This window comes from Symphalangus syndactylus, chromosome 22, assembly GCF_028878055.3.
Source record: "Symphalangus syndactylus isolate Jambi chromosome 22, NHGRI_mSymSyn1-v2.1_pri, whole genome shotgun sequence".
NCBI lineage: Eukaryota > Metazoa > Chordata > Mammalia > Primates > Hylobatidae > Symphalangus > Symphalangus syndactylus.
Window position 1 is genome coordinate 58,374,462 of NC_072444.2, and position 23,153 is coordinate 58,397,614.

The 23,153-nt window shown below is 42.0% G+C and overlaps 1 protein-coding gene across 4 annotated transcripts in view; it reads right to left on the bottom strand.

Annotated features, from left to right (window-relative positions):
- The window catches only part of NCKAP5 (NCK associated protein 5), a 1,005,982-nt gene that overhangs the window by 884,300 nt on the left and 98,529 nt on the right, over positions 1–23,153 (bottom strand). Inside the window, exon 1 of one of the 4 annotated variants that reach the window (XM_055260747.2) lies at positions 12,092–12,193. The exons of the other annotated variants lie outside the window; for them this stretch is intronic. The gene's annotated coding sequence lies outside the window, so the exon portion shown is untranslated. Of the gene's footprint in view, positions 1–12,091; positions 12,194–23,153 lie in introns of those variants that run through there. 4 annotated transcript variants of the gene reach the window in all.

A 23,153-nucleotide genomic window follows, 5' to 3' on the forward strand; every position in this document is an offset into this window, starting at 1 on the left:
ATGTGACTAAAAGGGAATTTGAGGAAGGCTTCTAAGGTGCTGGCAATATTTCTTGTTTGAGGATTAGTGATATGGGTATATTCAGTTTATAAAAATGTATCAAGCTTTATACTTCGGTGCAATTATCTGTATGTATTTTATACTTCAATAAAAAAGGTTAAACATCTTCCTCTTCCAAATGTCCCAAATAAATCTAATTTATTTAGCCATTTCTAATATGATATGGATTATAGAATGTTCATGATTCTAGTCACCTACTTACAAAATCTTTTAATTTGTCAAACCTCTGATCATTCATTTGGAACTTAATCGTACTGACTGGTGTGTAGTATTCTTTAAACGCCCCATGTGGGATTAACCCCCTCTCCTCACTATGTTATGAAACCCATAAAGAGAAATGTTTTCCCCTTTGATTTTCCAGTAGCATGTGTATTCAGTGTAGATTGTACACTAAGAAAATACTCATCTTCCCTTCTCTTCCTTAGCAAGTGCAGATGAAAGTGGAGATTGAATTTATATAGGACCTATTTGATAAGCCAACTCAAGAATCTTTCTTTTTTATTTCAATCAAAGTTTAATGCTAATGTATTCAGTGAAGCCAAATTTTATTTTGCTTATATTGCTCTCTGCCCTCAGGCTGATTAAGGAGTGACCTTTGCCTTGATTTATGAGTCTGTTTCAGACTTTTGGGTATGGAGAGATGGAGACTATTATTAAGCAGATCCCTCTAAAAGATCTGAGTATTTCTTATTTCCGTTCCTCTCATCTTCACTGTCCATAAATTCATCCAATGTCTGAAATCCTTCCTTATAATTTTCTCTTCTCAAGAAGGAACATACTCATTTGGACAATGAGACAATGAGAAAGAAGTCTTCTTATTCCTGTAGTTAGTGGCATCATCCTTCCTGATAAGCTCAATAGAAGGTAAAATAAATGAGCAACAGAATACAAACCACATGCCTAGCAATGGAGAGAATTCTAGGTTCTAAATAATGAAATGAAAATAATATTTTTGGTGCTGATAATGCTCCTGGCTGATAGCTTGTCTTTCCAAAACAAATATCGTAAGAGAAATCTGCAGACATTCACATCATGAATGCGCTTTTTCTCTCTGCACACACACTCATTTGCACGCTTGGCACCTGGAATGCTTGGTTGGTGCACAGTTTGCTGAAATTTCCTTTCCCATTTGGCACAGCTTTTCCTAGATAACATTCACGAGCATCAGTCACCTCCACAAATAGCAAAGAGAGAGGCCAGCTTCTTGGCCACATTCATATTCCTACCACCAGGACACCTTTATAACCATACTTCAGACTACACAAGCACAGCCCTCGCCTGCCCAGGTTTTCTATGTATAAAAAGACATATGAATGAAAGAGAGAGAGATAATGAAATTATGAGCCTGCAGATTCTTACCAAGCCTGTTGAGGAACTATCTCTACAAAATTGAAGACACATGTCAGTTACTTATAAGATCATACAAAACATAGAAGGAAAATCTAAGAAAGCTACTCATGCAGAAACTATTTAATCAAAGGAGAAAGACAATTATAACATCTGTTAATCTTCTGTAGAGGTTATAATTAGATGCTTTGGAGAAACACCCTTTCAAGGGCGATCCTTTAACATCTGTTGTGAGGACACACAGCATTGTGCAGTGACGAATCACCTCGGCACTTTGGGAAAACAGGGGACTTCTGGGATCACAGACACTGCCAGGGTCCCCAGGCTGCCCTTGCATGCAGCCCAGCCCTGAGCCCACTGCCCTGAGGTGGGGGCTTTCCTCCTTGGTGCTTTGATAATTGCCTGTGTTGTGAATCAGGCTGCAATCACTGCGTGACTATGAATAACAGGATCACAGCACCAGAAACGGCCTTGAGACCATCTCATCTTCTCCCCCTTCACTTTGCAGATGGGAACACTTCATCCTATGTCCTTTAGCTGGCTCATGGCAGGATTTTACAAATAGAATTGTTCAATTTCTTTGTTCAGATTACTCTCCACTCTACCATGCTGCTTGCTCCTTTTGGTCTCCCTTTCGTTTGGCCTGTAATGTGGATGTGTTCTTTGTTTAATGAGATGAGCATTATAATAAAGTCCTAGGGCATTTGAAGATTATGGAGAGGTGGTCTTTTTCTCTGGTCTCTGGTTCATTGAGAAACACTGACCATGGTCCCTTCTTTGCTCTGGAGAGGAGGAAGAGGAGGAGCAGTAGAGATAAATGAAGATGAGGAGGGAGAATAAGAGCAAAAGGGAGGAGAAAATAGGAGAGGTGAGATGCAAATGGTGTAGAGGGAAGAATGAAGACAGAAGATTGAGAAATAAGGTGGAATAGACACAGATATGTGAAAGAGGAAGGGGGCGGCCAGGGAAGATGGTCCAGGACTACAGAAAAAGGGTATTGAATGAAGACCCTATAGAAGGAGTCACATCCTCCCTACAACCTTCTGACTCCGTTGTCTGCTTCTACTCTACTTCAAATTAGCAGTTCTACACACACAGAAGACCACAGGATTTGACAGTTTTGCCAAACGAAATGCAGAGATGATAAAGCCAGGGGCATCACATAAACAGATGCAATGTGCTGAGCAAAAAAAAAAAAAAAAAAAAAATCCCATATGGCGGGAACATAATAAAAGCACTCATGACCCAGCAGGGGGTTGGGGGTGGACATTTTTCTTTGCAGTTGTTTTGGAGTGGCAAATACTCATTTGTGCCAAAATACTGAGTAAAGGGAACTGCTGACATTTGACATTAGGATTAAACAACTTCCTAAACCTGGGACACACAGTGCTGTCCTCACCTCTCTCGTTGCCCTAAGACAGTCACTGACGTACAAGGGCCTACATCATCCTCAATGATAAGAGCCAATAATGAGAACAGGATTAATATGTATTAATAGTATTATTAATGTATTAATGCTACTTACATGTATTGTGAGTCTATTTTGGTACAGGCACTTGAGGTAGCTTATCTCATTTATTCTTCACGATGACCCGGTAAGAAGGTAATATAATCTAAATATGTGGCTCAAATAATTACTGTGTGATCTGGAACATATTAACATCTTGGTACCTTGGTTTTTCATCTAAAAACTGGGATTAATAATAACGTCTATCTAGTGGTCTGTTGTAAGGATTACATGAGACAATATGAATAGAAAGCACAATGGGGTCAGACACATCATACACATTTAATAAATACTGGGCGAAATCACTATTGATTTTTTAAGAAACTCCCAGCCTGGAGTGCAGTGGTGCAATCAGGGTTTACTGCAACCTGGAACTCTTGGGTTCAAGTTATCCTCCAGTCTCAACTTCCTGAGTAGCTGAGACTTCAGGTGCACATCACTATGCCCAGCTAAGTTTTTAAAATTGTTTTTTTAGAGATGGGGTCTTGTTATGTTGGCCAGGCTGGTCTTGAACTCCCAGCCTCAAGTGATCCTCCCACATCAGCCTGAGTCACTGAGATTATAAGCGTGAACCCCTCACCCAGCTACTGTTGAAATTACTACATTTTATGGATGGGGAAATCATGCCTGACAAGGATAAATAACTTGCCCAAAGTCAGTAGAGTTCAGAACAGAGATCAGAACCCAGGGATATGCAAGGATAAATGCCACATGGGTAAGAGCTGTAGTTATATGCCTTCCATTATACTGTCTGCATTAATTGACTCCAAAGATCAAATCCTGGTCTAATGTACCATGATGTCTCAGGAAAAGAACGTTTCACAGCATACAGGGCTCTAGAAAATCTCTAGCCCAATGTAGGAAACAAAAAGGCACATTACTAAGCTCAAGACATCTATCTGTTCCCACTCCTCTTGTCTTCATCAATGAGAGAATAAAAGAAATCCTTGCCCATTTTCTTATTCATTTGCTCTCATACCTATAGAGCCCCCATTGGACAAATGCCATGAATACTGATTCTTGTACTATGGGGAATAAAGAGGTACTCACACACTTATTGAAAGTTAGGTATAAAACCCAATGCCAAGCCTTTGTGCCCCAAGTCCACAGACATTTTGACTGCCACGAGATTTGAATGCCATCAGATGAGATATAAACATGAATGTTTTCCTAAGTATAAAAATGGAGAAGAGAAAGTACTAATTTAAAAATCAGAAAACTTGTGTATATTCATATATTCACCAAGTATTTGATGGACGCCTACTGTGGGCCAGCCACTGTTCTAGGTCCTAAGGTTACGATTTCAAGCAAAACAGACACAGGCTCTGCTTTCGCGGAATGTAACAGCCTAGATGGGGAGACGTTCCTAATCAAATAGTTGATGATATATTTAATTATATGGTGATAAGTGCTATGAAAAACAAAGAGATGGAGCTACCAGAGTACATCACAAGTAAAGAAAGCCTTCCTCAGGAAGTGTGGTTTAGGCTGAGAAGAAGTTGCACCCAGGAGGATAGAGTGGGGAGAAGAGAACCCTCCCCAGAAGGAGAGATTTGGGTGAATAAGAGGAGCTGGAAAGAAGCCAGCAGGTAGGAAGAGAACAGCTCTGTACTACCCTGCTCCTCCCCACCACTGTTTCCTTGACTGGAAAGTGGGTGAGATGGAGAACATGACATGCTCCCAGCTTTCAGGGTCTAGATTCTTCTTGCTGTGCCCAAAGTGAGGGCTTACCATAGAGTGAGAAGATTCTTGTCCAGCTGCAGAGAATAGAAAACCCACTTTTGTTGAGAGTAAGGCTCACTGAAATGTAGGCAGCAAGTATAACTTGTGCCTAGGTCAAGAGAGCCGTCATCTCTCTCCACCATGTTCAACAATCAATACTGGGTTCCCCAAAGGCTCAGAGCCCAGGACCCCAACTCCAAAATAAATGTCCTAGAGAGATGTTATGACTAGGCTCCACAGCCGTGGTTTGGTTGATGGCTTATTAATGATCTATTCGAATTATCCAATTTCCTCTTAAGAAAACAATGAGAATGAAAAGTTAAGATATCCAATTTTTCCTTATAGAAAGAAATACGATGCACTTTAAAAAATCATTTTCACAGTTTTACTGCTATTAATCAGGAATCCTAAAAACAAGAGCTTGTTTAACAGGGTGGCTGTAACTGTTGGCAATTGGCCTGTATGTGAAATTTTACTTAGTTTAACAAGGCCCTCTACTGGCAATCTCCATGAACACCGTCTCTAAAGGCAAAGTTTCACATTATTTTAAGTAAACTATTTTAACTACTCTGAATAACAAAATATCTCACATTCCTGATTCTATAATTCTAGGCTGAAAGAATAAGTGGGGAAAAATCAGGAAGGAAAGAAATAAATGTCATTTTGAGCATTCATTTAGTGGTTCATAAAATAACATTACATGAGGTATCATTTGCTTTCCTCTGATGAAGCTATACTAGATGTAAAAGGTACTCAGAAAGGAAGGATATTTCTTACATTGAAATGTACTGAGTATTCGTGAGACTATAAAACCAAATTATGATTGCTATTTACCAACTACAATAAACCAGATCGTTTCTATTTACCCAAATATGAGTAATTGGCTATAATGAGAATAAAAGAAACATTGGAGGCAGGCATTTTAAATTGTTTCTGATATGGCACAACTAATAATTAACTTATCCTCCTTGGCAACTGACAAAAAAAAGAACATGGTGACTTGAGAATATAACTATTCACAGAAGCTGAATGTTTTAAAAGGAGATTGTATTTGACACATTTGTCAAAGGACTGTTGGAGCAACTGGGAAACTTCAGCAATAGGGTCTTAGAAAACTAAGTAAATATTAAAAATGAGGCAACAACTTTAGGAAAAAATGTTAACAAAGATGTGATCATAATGATTTGACTCAACGTAAACAATATTTGTAATCAAGACAAAAATAAGCACTATACATTTAATTAAAACTGCGATATAATTATATTGAAGAATAGGGATGCTCTGGGAGGTACAAAAAGATATATTATAATCTACGATAATAATAAAGAAGTAGTACTTTGACATACACACAGGAACATGTGATTTGGGAATATGACATAAAAACAGCTGAAGAAAAAAACAACTCAGAAATCGGGTAGAGAGGGTGGCCCAAGAGACTGTAAGATTTTACATATATACACACACACATATATACACATATAGAGAGATATACTCAATGTTTATATATATAAGCATATTAGAGCTATTGTTTAGTACTAATATTCATATATATACATAGATACATAAACATTTTACTATTGTTGGATTTTCTAATTTATGAGCAGGTATTACTTTGACTTTTTAAGTTGCTACAAAACCAGTTAGCACTGACAATGGAAACCATTTGAGAAATGCCTTTTGGGCTGGCCTGGATCAGTTCTATGTTTCTAGATTCAATTTGCCAAATGAAGCAAGTCGCCTTTATGGAGCGGTTTGTCAGACATGCGTCTCGACAGCAACACTTGTTCCCACATTTCAGAACTAACCGCTCTTCTTTCAACACTGTAATATTTATCTGACATGTTATTATTCCCAGTTTATGCTCCAAAACGGGCTTGGGACTCTCCTCTTTCCTCTTGAACTCAGTCCATTGGGCTTCTACAATGCATCCAAATTCTCCTCAAAGGAATCACTAATCTGGTAAAGTTGATTTCTAAAAGGAGAGATCTGGTTTCTTGCCCTGAAAATACCAAGATTAATTTATGTAACTACGGGGAAGTACCTTGTGTAATTGAGGCTTCCAAACTGACACGATACACTTCATTAGGCAAGTATGTATTGGGGCATTGTAAATGTGTGGGTAATGTTCTATGTATCTGAGAGATTTATTATTTCATCTATAAAGGAAGGACAATTGGGAACCCAAAATTCCAAAGGCATTAAACCTTGTAGAGTTAGAGAATTGGAGAAAAAGGCTATAAGGTACTTTGTGCTTAACTGGGTCCATGACTTGCCAGAGCGTTCAGACTAAATCCTTCTGGCTATTTAAATCCACTTTCACAAAATGCTACCGTTTCCTTAGGCAATCATTTTTAGGGAACAAACAAATGGCCAATCATTATTTCCAATTTTTTCTTTGTATCTAATCCCTGGATTACACTCTTGACCAAACTTTACTAGGCCTACCAAGACCCAAACCAAGAATGTAAATAATCTTGATGTTTAACCATAAACTTGGGCTACTCTACAAAAAGATTCAGGTCTGGCCGGGCGTGGTGGCTCACGCCTGTAACCCCGGAACTTTGGGTGGCCAAGGCGGGCGGATCACAAGGTCAGGCTATTGAGACCATCCTGGCCAACATGGTGAAACCCCGTCTCTACTAAAAATACAAAAATTAGCTGGGAGTGGTGGCACATGCCTGTAATCCCAGCTACTTGGGAGGCTGAGGAAGGAGAACAGCTTGAACCAACCAGGGAATCAGAGGTTGCAGGGAGCCGAGATTGTGCCACTGCACTCCAGCCTGGTGACAGAGCAAGACTCCGTCTAAAAAAAAAAAAAAAAAAAGATTCAGATCTGAGATTAAAAGAAAAACAAAAATATTAAAGGACTGGGCATAGGCGTTAGACACTTTGCAAAGGCTAGAAAATGTGAATCGCCACTTTGAATGGGTGGATGTATTAATCTGCTATACTGCTCTGCCAGTGCAGTCAATCAGCAGCAGATGTGAATGACCAAAAAGTCATTGTGGGTGAATGTGAGGCTCATGAGGCCTCCATATCCAGAAAGGCGTAAAATGAAAGGTTAAGGGTATGCGCTGTGGGGTTGGGTGCAGTGGCTCACACCTGTAATCCCAGCACTTTGGGAGGCTGAGGTGGGTGGATCATTTGAGGTCAGGAGTTTGAGACCAGCCTGACCAACATGGTGAAACCCCATCTCTACTAAAAATACAAAAATTAGCTGGGTGTGATGGCAGGCACCTGTAATCACAGCTACTCAGGAGGCTGAGGCAGGAGAATCACTTGAATCTGAGAGGTAGAGGTTGCAGTGAGTGGAGATCATGCCATTGCACTCCAGCCTAGGCAACAAGAGTGAAACTCCATTTCAAAAAAAAAAAAAACAAAAGAAAAGAATATGTGCTGTGGGTTCAAATCCTGCCTCTGCCTCTTACCCACCCATGTGACTTGTACACATTACTTAACCTTTCTGACCATCAGCGTTTTTGCTTAGACAATGAATACAATGATCATAATAAAATAGCATGAGCACAGAGCTTGGAAGTGTGCCTGGTATACAGTAACCACTCAATAGTGATTGCTGTTGGAAGAAAACATTTTAAATCTGTTTTTATTGTGCCCATCAACCATGTATCCATACATTTTTTTCACTTATTGAGAACTCATTGTGTGCCAGGTGCTGAGATTATAAATTACACTTGAGATTACAAATTTGGCAACTCAAATTTGGCAGCGACCCTATCTCAAATTCACTAGAATCTAATGGCAGCAGCAGAAGGTAAAGAAATACTTTCAAAATGGGGCTATGCAGTGTAAGCATCCCAACAGAGTTTAGATAGAATACCATGGGGTGTGACCGTTTCTTCATCTCAGAGAAGTTAAGGGGGGAGACAGAGTAGGAACATTGTCAGATGAAGCCAAGGAACATAGAAGGATTTCAGAATGCAGGACCGCAGTCTTCTCTCTTAAGTAGGGAGGGAGACACCACCTGAGGGAGGAGCACAGGCAAAGCTGGGACTCGAGAGTGAAGCAAGGCTCACAGGTGCCACCATGGGAAAGGGGTAGGCACAGGGCAGGAGTCAAGTGGAAATGAAGGCATTCAGTGAGGAGTATTCATCCGTCTACTCAATAAGTAATTCCCTAAGGGCAGTGTCATGCATGGTGCTAAGTCTGGGGAGTCATTTGGCAGGTGTGCCCTCATGAGACACAGAGGCTGAAGAGAGGAACAGACACGCAGTGAACCAATGCGGATGGAGTTCCATGGTGCACAGGGACACCTACCTGTGGTGACTGGGATGTGAAAAGCTGCTCACAGGACAGGAGGTGCATGCAAGGTATGGAGGATAAACTGAGTGTGTGGAGAGGTACTGCAGGAGCACAAAGGTGTAGATGTGCTGAAGAACATACGAGCCCAGCATATTTCAGTAATAGAGAGCAGCTCCTGGTAGCTAGGCCACTAATTCCCATTGAAATCATCTGAGGAACTTTTTAACCATGGCTGGATCTGAATCCTACCTTAGAGGTCATGATTCAGCAAGTCTGGGGTGGGACGTGGGCGTCTGCAAGATAAATAATAATAGTAGCTAATACTCATTAGCACTTAATGTATGCCTAGCATTGTGCCTATTGTTTTAGCTACATTAAGATATCTAATCCTTCTCCATCTTCCCATGAAGGAGGCACTGTCTTTATCCACATTTTAAAGAGGAGAAATTCAAAGAAAGGTTAAGTGAATTAACCAGGATCATAAAGCCAGCAAGTGGCGGAAGCAGGACTTGAGCCTGGGCAGCCCGGTTCCAGAGTCCAAGTCTTCAGTCACTGTGCTGTGCTGCATAGTGAAGACCCTGGTGAGCCGCCAGGCCCAGAATCCCCAAGACAGCTCTAAGTCCACACTGTGGAGTAGAGTGAAATGAGCCAGGGAAGACAGCCAGGCATCACATCAAGAATATCCCTGTCTTCATGCTCAGAAGTCTGGCATCAAGGGCCTTCAACCACAGTGAAGAAGAATTTAAAGCCAATCAGCACAGTAATGTGATAATTTTGCCAACCAAGTGCTGAGGCTTGGGTGTTTGTGGCAGGAAAATGGATATTTAATTAATTCATTTATTTGGCATAATACATTAAATAACTACTCTGTGCTAAGTGCGCAGCTATAAGAAGTATTATATAGCAAGCAGCCCTTGCTTTCGATGGAAAGAGGTATTTAACAACATGGCAAAGAAGCTCCAGATCCCAGGGCAAAAACTGGCACAAGATACCATGACGGTCCAAACAAGTGAATCACCACTTGGACCAGGAGAGTCCAGGAAGGCCCCCACACCCTAGGTAGGAAAGTCAGGGGCAAGGAAGGCTCCAGAGAGAAGGGTAATGGACGGGTGTATGGGATCTAGCTGAATACTGGAAACTGAGGTCCAGGCTGCAGTGAGAGAATGAAGTGGGAAGGAGGAATCAATGAAGAAGTGAAGAGAAGGTTCCACTGGAAAGAGGGGCCCAAAAGAGGAAAAGCAAAGCAAGCTGTGGCCATAAGAAGAAGTCTGAGACTTGGAAGTAAAGCATAAACACTGAGTATCAGAGTTGAGAATCAGCTCAGGTATCCCAAACTACCCAGTGCAAAATGCCTTCTGAACTATTTCAGCTGCTGAGGCTGCTCCATTTGCTTTTAGGCCATTATCTGTAAAATAATCACAGAGTTCTCTTTGGTTTACTAGTGAAAACAATGAGGAACAGACACCTTAAGAAATGTAATGAGAGCCAAAGACAAAACGGGAATGTTCTCTCTTTGCCAGACCACCTTCATCTGTACACCTGCACATAGCCCTGTTCCTGCAGGAAGGCATAGGAACCGCGTGTGGGTCCCATTTCTTTTTCAATATTTAAGAACTTGAGAAGTGGGACACATGCTGGAATGAACACGGAAGGCGCAGTTTCTAGTTGTGGCTTTGCCACCATCTTACTGGGTGCTCTTGGACAAATCACTTCTCTTCCTTGTGCCCCAAGTTTTCTTCTGCGAAAGGATAAACTTTGATGAATAGTTTGAAATCTGTTTTAGCAGCAAATCCCTTATTTTAAGCAAAGAATTGCAAAGAGCACTGAGCTCTAATACACAAAACATATCTAAGCCTAGAATGTTCTGATGGAAAAAATTGGAGCTGACAAAGAGGCAGGATGTTACCCACCTTAGGACTCCCTGGAAAACAGTCAAATATTTTGAGGCCTTTTGACACTGGCTTCTCACAATTCTGAGACTAGAGACAAGGAAAAGGCAGTGAAGGCTGTCACCATGTTTCTGGGCTGGTGACAGAGCAGCTGAATTCAGGAGCAAGCCAGGCTCCTGAGTGAGTCATGGGGTTCACGTGCGGAGCTAACAGGCTAACAGCCACTTCTTGCCAATCCGTGCAGCGGGCTGTCAGGTCTAGAGGGCAGGAATCAGCCGGGATTTGCTACTGGTTGCAAGAGGCTGAACTGCAGGCACTGAGGAGCAGAGCTGGTAGCTTGAAGGACAGAAAGACAATTTTTCACTGGGCTCTTCAGCAGAACTCCCGGGTGGCAACAGAGAATAGCTCACAGGCCAGCCGGTGCAGGTGGGATAAGAGGCTCCTGTCCAGGCTGGCGGCACACATGAAGCTCACTCTTCCTATTTAAATCCCAGAGAACATCTGGAGAGTTTTAAAGAGCCCTGAGGCAGGCAAAAGAGAACATGTGGATTTTGTATACCGATCTAGCTGAGTGTCAAAGTTTGCCTTTTTCAGTAGTACATTAACTTGGGTTCCAACTCAGAAGACAAGTCAGAACATTGAACATTTCTCTAGATACTCAATGTGAAAAGAATCCAAATACAAACAGTTTCAATTTCAAAATATTTTTGATACATACACATTCCTGAGGATGAATGAGCCTGTGTGTGTGTGTGTGTGTGTGTGTGTGTGTGTGTGTGTTTAGGGAGAGGGTATAGGTAGGAGGGGACGAGAGACCATAAACATCAACATCCACACACTAGAAATCCATAAACCACAGAAAGAATCAGAGACAAAAAGTGGGTTCTCCCTGCAGCACACCAGTTCATGAAAAAATAGCCTTCATAGTTGTCTGCTAAACTTTCTAGATCAACCTAGTAGTTTTTTGGTTGGTTGTATCTCTTTAAAAAACAAAAACAAAACAAATGAAAAACCAAACCTGACCTCCCTGCAGAGGCAAATGAGGACTAGCCATTCAGTATCTCCTTATCATCTTCATCCTGGTGTTTGTTCTCAGAGACAAGGGGTCCTCTACCCCTAATTCCAGTCCACTTTAGGGCCCTACAGTTACTTAGAACAAATGCATACTTGCTGTGACAGCCGAAAGAGCCTGGAGAAATATGTAAACATCATCATCTCACTTTAGAAGGAAAACAAGCTGTATAAATAAGAGAAACTGTTACAAGAGTTAAAAAAAAAAAAAAAAAAAAGATCCCAACAGTCTTACTTGTAGTTAGCTCTTCAGTCAACACATATCACAGTCCTGGAGACAGACACAGGAACTGCAACAACTCTCTCCAGCTAAAAATTTCCTCCCGCGGTTGGTTATCCTCTGTTTATTTTTGAAGCATTCAAAGGCCACGCTAAGAGAACAGATTCGGTTTTCCTGAACATCCACAGTGGCTGGGAAGTCCTGCCGTGAATGCGGAGCAAGTTTGCGGAGACTTGCTCTCTGGGCTGCGGCTCCGTAGTTGCTCCAAGCTTGTAAATACAAGCTCCGTGGACAAAGTCCCAAATGACATCACTGGCAGCTGCTTATTGTTGAGTCTTTATTAACTGACTGTCAAAAAGAAAGGAGGGGGTGGGGAGCAAGAGTATCTCTTCTGCAGCAAAATCGGCATCTTGGAGTGGATTCCAGTTATACATGCGTAAATAATCCCGTTGATTCACATTTTTGAGAGCTTGGCTTCTTTCAGGTCCGAAAAAGACAGAATCGCCTCCACCAATTTACACTGGAATAGCTGGAGACCTGGAGGAAAAGTCTAAAGTGCCAGCACAGCCCTACCAAATTGTTTACCCACCTGTTTCGAGTCAACTTCAGAGCCTGATGATTCGTGAATATATGAATACTGGTTGCGTCTTACATTGCTTAATTACTTTTACTGTGATATATACACCTGGCTGACATTTTTCCTGGATAGATTGTCTTGGGTGCAACTCCTTTTAGATATATTCTAGTTTCTCAGCTTGGAGTAGAAGGAAGGGATCCTTGAAATCACAGCAACATTTTGTGTGCATTTGCAAATATTCAATTTTTCTTTTCCTGAGAAAAGTGCTGGAGGCTTTCTTCTGATTATCAAAATTTTAATCACCCACCTGCACCACCCCCAACACTCCAAAAAACAAATAAATAAGAAGCTGTGCCAAGTCTCTCTAATAATCTCAGAACACTATAAACCCCACTCACAACTATCAAAATAAAAGTGGGCCCTTTCTCCCCTATTTTCCACTCTCTCATGGAATCTCTCTTCTGTCTGTTGGTTCTTACAGTTTTTACAGTTCTCTCCCCTCCAACTCCCAGCCCCCACCTAGAGAAATTCCACAGATCCAACACCGAGTCTCTGCCACGAAGCGCAAACACTCCAGCCCACTGTTTTCCTTCCTTCCTCTGGACTGCTATAACGATGCTTACTATTTATATTTATTTGCTGCTTTTTATATACTGACTAGTATTTTTAGTTTGTTTTTTAGCCATCTGTGTTCTGTCTCCCCAACTCAGTTTGAAAGGTCTTTGAGGGCTGCCTTGTAAGTGTTATTTGTTTATACCTAAATCACTTGCCATAGTGAATCCTAAACAGAAATGTGGGAGGTGGGGGGTGAGCATTGAGGGTGGAGGCAGGAACAAGGTTAGCTGATTCTGTGGCATGGAGTGTATGTATAGATTAAGCTCTCTCCCTGGCCTTGGAAAACAATGACCTCACATCTCACTACCCCCAGCAGATGCTCACTGCATGTCTGAAAATTATTTCCTCAAAGAGTAGCAATTGGTTATTGATTTAGCAGGGTCCCAAGACCCCAATATATGCTACTTTCATGTGGGAAATAGTTAAAGACAACACAAATTGTGTATGCCACTGATGGGTCTTCAATGAGCACCATGTTAAGGGAAAGTAAATTAGAAGTACCTAAAGATTTTACAAGTACAAACCCTTAGACCCAGCAATTCGACTTTTCCATAATGATCCCACAAATACACTCACAAAAGAGCACAAAGATATAAGCACAAGAATGTTCTTTGCAGCATTATTTGTAAGCCAATAAAAGGAAGACTAATATTGATCAATATGAGAAAACAAAAATGGAGGTAACTGTGAATATACAGACGTGCACAGAAGTAGGTGGTTGCTTACTGAGTGGATAAAGCAAGGTGCAGTGTAGAATGTGGCATATTAAACAGGAAAAAGAACTTTGCATATGATGAGAGAAATTATATAAATGATTAACAATTGTTACCCTTGGGAAAAAAGGTGGAAAGAACTTTCACATTTGTATGCTTTGTGTGTGGTTTGACTTTTTTTTCAATGATCATGTTTCATTTTTGTTATTAGAAATAATAATAAAAATACTTGATGGTACATTTTCAAAATAAACCTCAAAAAGAAAAATTGCTATTTCTTCACTAAATGTCTGACCTATAGTAGGTGCTCAAGAAAGAGGTATTGATTGAATGAATGTTGATGGAGTTTCTCCCAGGATGCAACGGTATGTGGGAGTGGAATAGGGTTGAGAAGAGGAAGACACAAGCACTAGTTTTCATTTCTGATCCAAGGACCCGCCCCTTTCCTCTTACATTTAAGGACTGATTTAAAGACCTCTTAGATTCTGTCCACCTCCAGAAATGATTAAAGTTAAGTGCTCAGAACATAAAGTGCTGACCTTTTCCTTGTGCAATCCTGTTTGACAAATGAAGTTTTAAGGTAAGACAAGTGTGAGCCGCTTCGGTTCAGTTTCCTGGGTGCTAGCAAGCACCGGAGCGACAAGTCAGAAAGCCTGTAGGGGCACAGGTGTGACCAGCTCCTTGTCGTGGCTAGCCTAACATTAAGGAAATCTACAGGGGGAGCTTAGAAAGCTCTAACCCACAATGAGTCTGCAGAGCTTTATTAAGAAGAGACTTTGGCTTTTTTCAGTGGCCAGGAGTGATGGCACAAAACCCAGCCCTGCCTACCTGCTATACCGCCTACTAGGCCTTTATAGTAGAAACTCGAAGGCATAAGCCATACATTAGAGCCTACGTTTTTCTTTAGGGGGAAAAAGAGTCCAAGAAAAAGAATGACTGAAAATTTCCACCAAGGTAGGATAGATTTTTCAAAGCACTATTTCCATTCCTCTAGAGAAAGCATATCCAATTCTTGTCTTACTTCAGAGTGAGAAGAACCTTATGTCTGTAATAGTTTCAAGAAAAGGAAAGCATAGCCCATGTTTCCTGCACATTTTTATTTTTTTTTATGGCCCACATATTATAGGAACGTGAGGCCAGATTCTGTTTAATGCACTTTTAGAGCCCCTTGGGTGTGATCCGGGTCATACCTTCCCAAGGGAGAGTTAAATACAAGTATTTAGCTAGACTTACGACTTAGCATAAAAACGAAAGAGGGGAAAGGTGGGGGTAGGTGAGGGAAAGGCCATCCTCACCACCTCTACCTACAAGGTGATTATGAATGCTGCTGCCAAAACTCCCCCCACCTGCTGAGCCATGCCTCCCCGCCTCCTGCCTGCCTGCTAGTCCTGAGCTCAGGTAATGTCCTCTCTCCCTGAGGCCTGGGAGGAGAACGGCTGGGCGACACTGTAACAGGCACATACGTGGCTATTTACCAGATCATTTTTAAAAATGTCTTATGCTGGTTATTTTATTATGTTAATAAGTGTTTTCTGTCTTAAATTGGAAAATTCCTGAAGTCAGAGATGGTAATCAGATCTGCATGGAGTAAAAAAACAGCCAAAAGGTCTCTTAGAGCTACTTACTGGTGATGACATGTATTACAAGGGACCTACAAGGACCATGATCACAGGCACCATTTCTCCCTCCAGCGTCTGAGTCTGCCACTCCCCCATCCTCATAAACAACTGCCCCTTCTTCAGCATTTCTATGTGCCCTTGGCTTTCAGTGCATCATCTAATTTACCCTTAAAATCACCCGGTGAGGAGGTGGAGGTCGCCATGATTCAAGATCGCACCATTGCATTCCAGCCTGGGCAACAAGAGTGAAACTCCATCTCAAAAAAAAAACAAAACCCAAAAACAAAAACAAAACCCAGTGAGTTACACACTATTATCTTCACTCACCTTTCACAACCAAGGAAACTGAGGTCCAGGGAGATATGTTCCTGAACTAATTTGAATGTGATCACACAAAGAGCCAGTGGCAGATCCAGAATTTCAGCTCAGGTCTGCCTGACCCTCCAGTGTCCTAAGGAGCCCTGCATCCCTCTGAGGATGATAAATATTGAAGAGGAAGTTAGTAAACTAATATGAATAGTGGCAACTTGGAATAAGAAGCATGTGACTGCCACTAATACTCCTGGATCTGATTCCTATATGCAGATATATGCCAGTGGGCATTCAACAGAGCTTCAGATGTCAACCTCAAACCCATGTGACTTCTGCTCTTTTATGTAACCCAGCCCCTCTGCTTAGCTCTTCCAAGAGAAGAAAAGTCATAGGCCTGAAAGACAAGTGCAAAGACCATGGGAATCAAACTCACAGGGCTGAGTCCTAGGGCATTACTGTGGAGTAAATTCTCCATGCCCTTGGAGATGGGAAAGATCCAATTGCAGGATGGAGAAAATATCGGCGGTGGGGGGAATTCAATATATTTGTTGCCTGCTTCCCTTTACACTGAGACTTTAGTAATGAGTATTGTCTGCTGCAGTACCTGTGTCTTCTCCTGGAGCTAATTGTTCTACCAGGGCTTAAGAGACAGCCTGAGGCCATCCAGTCTGCTCTGTAAGAGTTAATATGGTCAGGAATAAGGAAGCACAGGAAATTTTACAAAGGGCAGCATAGGAACACCTCAGCATTCATCAAACAAACTGGCATGGTGTTGAGAGTGTGAGTCTCAAGGGGCCTTGAGAACCCTCGTGTTTAGAACGTGGCCCATGTCATTCTCACACATATGGTCCTCAGACCATATTTTAAGAGGCACTGGTTAAAACAAGAGAAGCAAATAGATGACCTTCTGGTCTACAATCAGACATTGATAAAGATCATGTAGTTTTGTCCAGGTTATTTAGGAGGGAGCCCTGTGACCAATTAGAAAATTCTTGGTAACCATAACTTACAATAGATCATATTTGACACAAAGTTGGTGTACAAAGTAAAACTTAGAAAAGACAAAACAGGTGCCACGTTGAGAGCTTCAAACGCATACTGGGATAAAGACATTTATAGGCTTTAATCACTGCAGATGTTATGGTAGCCCTCTTACATAAATCAAACAAAAACAAGACTAAACCATAAAGTGAGCATAAGGAATTCCAACAAAGTTCAGATTACTCCCATAATGACTGCTTTGATGCATTTCATGATATATCAAATTTCAAACTTACAAATGCTGTTTTTCCTCCTGAGAGGAGTGAGGGCTGCCTCCTGGTGCCCTCAATACACATGTATTCTGTCTATTTGGTTGTTGACACTATTGCAACACCAAGGACCTTTGGAGAGGGGGCCGATATAGCCTACATCTGCTGGGAGAGGAGGTGAGGGGAGAGATGTAAAGTTTCAACTACTTTGAGAATCTACCTGGAACCTGCCATGGAAATGAGGTGTTAGCCCACCGTCCCTTTGCTTTTTCACCAGTGGAGGCTCTAGGCCCAGCCCAGGGAGGCACAGTGAGGGTTAATGTGCTAAGGCACTGGAAGGCTCTTCATGAAAGGCCCTATGTAAGTATAAAGTATCACCATGAAGTTGGAGGATTTTATTTCAGCCTCCTCATTGTGTTGTTGACAGTACATACTGTGAGATTGACATTTTTAACTTCTTTGCTTGCCCCAAATAAAAAGTGCTGAGAAAGAGGAGGTGGGAAAAGAGAACGGGTGTCGGGAGCCGTAGTCTTCTCCTGACTTTGATTTTACACAATCCAATGCACAAAATTGAAGTCCAGTTTGCAAGCTGGGATCCAGCAATACTACTTTAAGGATTTATGTAAATTCATTAAACTACAAGATGCAAGTTGCATTCCTTTTAACCTGCGAACAGAGTCTGCCTGAAACCAGAGCCTGGGGGAGGCAGGGGATATATATGACTGTGTGGAAACTGAGAGTGCAATGAATTTTGTGTCCCGTGATTGTCTAAATAGATAGACTCTGAGTCCAATTTTCACCAGATTCTGGGAGGCCATTAAAATCAGTTGATAATACTAAGAAATGGAAGAGGATAAGAAAAGGAAGAGGATGGGGACAGCCACTGACTTTCCCCTGTGTGAAACCTGGCTTACTGTAATTAGCGCCTGCCATAACGCCAGCCCTGAATGGTTTTGACAGTGGGTTCCCCGCAGTCCCTAAAACACACTGAGGCTTGACGCATAATAGCCTCTGACCCCACCAGATCATAATAGTCCCTGACGACCACCCTAGGAGGGGATGAGGAGCTCCGAGCAGATAACATGCAATGCCCCAGGGAGGAGGCAGGGATGCGCTGCTTTTCCTTGGCGGCCCCAGAAAACAGACTCTTCAGGCTCTGGTGGCCCTACTGCGTTTGCCCAGATGGCAAGCAGAGCCCTGGGCTGATTACTCAGCCAGCCCCCGAGTTCCTCCTTTCATGTTGAGAAAGCTTTTCAGTTAAAATGACAAAAATGGGAGTGGTGGCAAGGAAGGTGGCCCAGGGGTCTGCTGGAGTGGGCTGGAGGTGCGTTTTCTTCTTTCCTTTTTTTTTTTTTTTTTTGGAAGCACACACACAAGCACATGTGCACACACATAATACAAATTCTTTGCTCTGATCACCTGATATTTTAAGCTCCAGAAACAGCTTATTTTTGTGGCAAATATGCTTCAAGGGCCCTTTAGAAAAGGCATCCTTACAGATCAGAGGAAGAGTGAGTCAGCCCTAACCCAACAGTCTGTCCCTAACCCAACAACCCTGGAAAGTCAACAGAAATGGCAGAAATGGGGTCGGGGCAGCCAGAGGAATGTTGCCAGCTCAGGTGCAAAGAACACCTGTCCAGGCACAGGGCCAGGGCTCTAGAGGTGAGCAAGGCTGAGCTGCAGCTGTAGGCTCTTCCATGTCCAGAGTAGGGACTGCTCCCTTGCCTGGGCCTGACAAAGAGGGAAAATGGTCATCATCCAGGCAGCCACAGTGCATGTTTACTCTTTCTCCCAGGAAGAAAAATGCCTGTGCTTTCTCCAAACTCTCAGGCAAAGCCCACTGTGGTTTGGAGAAATGGTCATTTGTCCAAGAAACCACAGTATTAGAATTCTCTGTACTTCCCTGAGACGTCAAGAAAGTCTAAGGGACCCGACCCTGGGCTATTAGGCAGGAGCCCCTTGGCTCTGTTGTCACTGCTGACTTAAACTTTATACCTTAAAGAAATCCAAGGTGATTGATTTGAAACACATTGAACCTTTTCCAGGTACAATAACCATTGCTGAACCTACAAATCTACTGGATTTGGGGAATTGTTTTAAATGACAGCCTTCTATTAACAAAGGAGAATAACCATTCAATTTATCAGTTGCCACTTATTATTTTGACTGATTATAAGAACATGAGTCCTATCAGTTAGGGTCATGAGAAGTTATTGTTAGCTTCCACATTTTCAAGCATTCCATATTTTGAAATTGCTTAATTCTATGGCCAGTGCCTTCTGAATAAATATAAAAATGATGCACTTCTTATTTCATAAGAAGCGTGTAGACAGTATAGTAAGGAGGTTTTGAGTGTTACAATAGCAATAGAATACATTTGAAATGAAGTCTTAGGTTCCATTCGGTTCCATCAACAGCCCAGAGGGTGATGTCCCTGGTTAACATCCTACAGCCCATCCTATCAGCCCTCTCCTACTGCTGCTGGCCAAATCAGCAGAGAAATTGCAGACAGGACTGGATGAACTGAATTAAAGTACATTCTTCTTTCCCTGTCCAGCTCATCCCTTATTGACTCCTGAGCTCTTTTGACCCACAGCAACCATCTGATCTCTTAACGATACACATGGACTTGCATGTTCACATTTGCTTTTTGTAGGCCACTCTCACTCCAAGCCAGACTGTGGTCACCTTGATGCAGAGACCCTCTTCTATGCCTCAGTAGTTCCTTCCATGCTAGCATGGTGCTAGCCATGTACAGCTGTGTAAACAGGTTTATTCCAACTGGAAAAGGAGATGAAAGTCACAGTAGGCCTAAAAGGTAAGGCAAAATAGGTAGAATTGACGCAACTTGGGCTTCCAGCTACAGACTTGAATGGGTGATGAGGAAGTGGGAAGGCAAGGCTCCAGGGCCTAAGGTCCAGAAACTTGGCTGCCTTTCTTTTCTTTGTTCTTCCCATTCTTTTTTCTTCAGCTACTCCTCTTCCAAGCCACTTGTTTAATAAAGATTGTCATATCTGCCTGCTCTCCTTGAGGCAATCAGCATCATTTAATAGTGATGAAAAATACATGGGGTGTTCACAGAAAATAATATATTACTGTGTAACAAAGGGCAGGTAAGCTTGAAGGGTACATGAATCTACTAATCTTTGAAATCATTAATTTGTAATTTATTATTGAATGTGCTTATTTATTCACTGAGTCATTCACCAAACATTATATGGAACAGTATACAATTTATACCACAAATCCTCAATGCAAACATACAGTACTTCAGGTTCTATGTATATTTTGCAATCTGAATGCCTATAGAACATTCTGTGGGTGTCTACTGATTGGGAGACACAACTGAAAAATACATTGAAATATTTCCACCTCTGTTTTGATAAAAAAATAAAGTCAATGCATAGGCGTTGTTTGTCTGAGTGAGAGGGGGTAACTAAGGTTGTACAGAACTGGAAAAGTCAGGACAATCTGAAAATAAAGTGCAGCTAATTGAACGCGATACACTAATCTCTTGGATACAGAGAATTCAGTTATTAGTGGAAACCCAGTTCATCAATGGAAATGTAATTGTTGACAGAGCATGAACTACGATTGACATGAGGTCAGAAAGTCCAAAGGTCGCAGGGTTAATGACTCATATCAGCTTGTCAGAGCCTTTCCTGTAATACACTCCATACTTGGAAACCACAGTGATTGGAACATGCTCTCCTTTCATCTCAGAGATGAGAACAGTTTCCACCTAAGCCTCTGGTATTTGGACTTGGGCTGGTAAGGCAACTCATAGAAATGCATTCCCAGAAGCAGGGAATGTTCCCACCCCCAACATCAAACTTCCATACCAACACCAAATTATGTCCAGTCCCCAGGAAAGACTCATCTCACCCTAGGAGGGGGCAGTGGGTGATATGCCCAGGGCTTCCTGCTAACTTTGGCCCCAGGGACTGCTGAAGAATGCACCACCCCTGTGGTGAGAGAGAAGGAAGAAAAGAAGGAAAAGACATTCTGGAATTGATGTGGTGAGGGTGTGAGTAGAATGAAGGTGCCCAGGGTTGTTCTGTAATACACGTGAATATAAAAGCACCTGGTCTGGCCTTGAAGACAGGGACTCCAGGAAGATCCCTATAGCACTGTAACGTTTGAGAGCATTATCACATTTAGCTCTGGTTTGCTCCCTAGATGCATTCCCTATTTTACCATTATTTCCCTGTTCTCAGCAGTTTGTTATCTTTTAATTCATAGCCCTCATGTTCAATTTCCTTTCGATCTATATGTATTAGCGGCCAAGTATATGTGAAGTACTGCAGGAACCATCCATAATGTCTCTGCTCCCTGTCAGTCTTAACTAGATGGAAAAACAACTGCTCGTGGTTTCCAAACCCTCTCCCCATTCATTATTCCATGGCTTCAGTTGTGACCCTTCAGGGTGGCTTAGAAAAGGCTTCATAGAAAACCACCTAAGAAGACCCAGCTCCAGCACTGCAAGTCAAGTGTCCTTTCCATCTGGGCAAAGCAAAATTGTTGGTCACCCTAAGCCTACTACAATTTCTATTAGCAACTTCTCAAAATCTCAAAAATAAGAAAAAGAAAATCTAATGGAAACAATGGGCTCCTATACTAGTTGCCTAACACCATCTAATTGCCTCTAATGGCCCCTCCCATGTAAAGATTCTGTGTGGTTTCCTCTATATCTTGTTGACTCTAGTTCCTATGGTAACATAAACCTCTGCTCCATTCATTTCCATTTGCCTTGCCACCCTCCCTTTCTTCAGCATCATCCCTTACACCCCTGCGGCAACCCCATCTATCCCCCATCTATCCCTGTAAAAGACATCTGGCAAATTGTGCAGTCTTTACAAAGTGATGCTGTGTTGAGCCTTCCTGGGAAAGTACAATCTTTCAGCCTGGAACTAACCCTGGGGAAGACGCAGACATGCACTGCACGGGTCTCTTGTCAGGGAGCAGGAAGCCTCCAGCTGCCAGCTCCCTCAGGCTTTGCCTCACCCAAGGACACTTCTTCCCCAAGTGGCCTACAACCAATTACTGATCCATGTAGGAGCATAAAGGCCAAGAAATCCCAGACTGACTCCAGTCACTCCAAGGGGCCATACTTACTCCACAGCATCCTGCAGGGTTGGCTGTGGCTCTGTCGCGTCTGACCCCAATGCACGTCTTCTATGTTCAGTCCTAAATTCTTCCCCTCCCTCCCATGGATGTCTCTTCTGAAATAATATACAGTAATGTCTTTATTCAGTCAATACACAGTCTCATTTCAGTGTCTGCTTCTAGAGAACCCAGTCTGTGTCATGACCTCAAGAACTTTAAGTACCAAAAGGAGAAGTTTGGTTTCTCCAGAGTCCACAGCAAAATCTGTTTGTTCTTAGATAACTGGAACACTGAATCAGGGTAAGAAATTAAAATCTGGAGAGCCACACGATGAGCTCTGGTAACCCAACAGATAATCTGTTCTTAAGAAACACATACTTAAAGCAGAGCAGAGTAGCAGCTTAGACAATTAAATAAGATATTATAAGGCCAGGTAATAATAACAGTAACCGTAATGGTCATAAACATTTGGATAGCACTTAGGATGTGCCAAACACCTTTCATAGCCCTTTACCTATCTTAACTCATTTAATCTTCACCATAATCATATCAGTCAGGTACTTTCATTATCCTGTTTTACAGCAAGGAAACTGAGGCACATACAGGTTGAGTAATTTGCTCAAAATTGCACAGCTAGTGAATGGGCAGAGCTAGGGTTTTAAACTCTAGCAACTGGCTGTAAAGTCTCCACCGAACAGTAATTGTATGTTAATGTAGCGTATGTACTCTGACTATAGACTTATAATGAAACTAAAGAAGGAGGTTTGACAGTAAGTGAGAAATCAAGCAATCAGGAATCTGGAGACACATAGAACTCAAAGGGTCAGGTCAAAATGGAACATGAGAAGAGTGAATCACAGCAGAGACTTTGATTCTCTGGCTGGA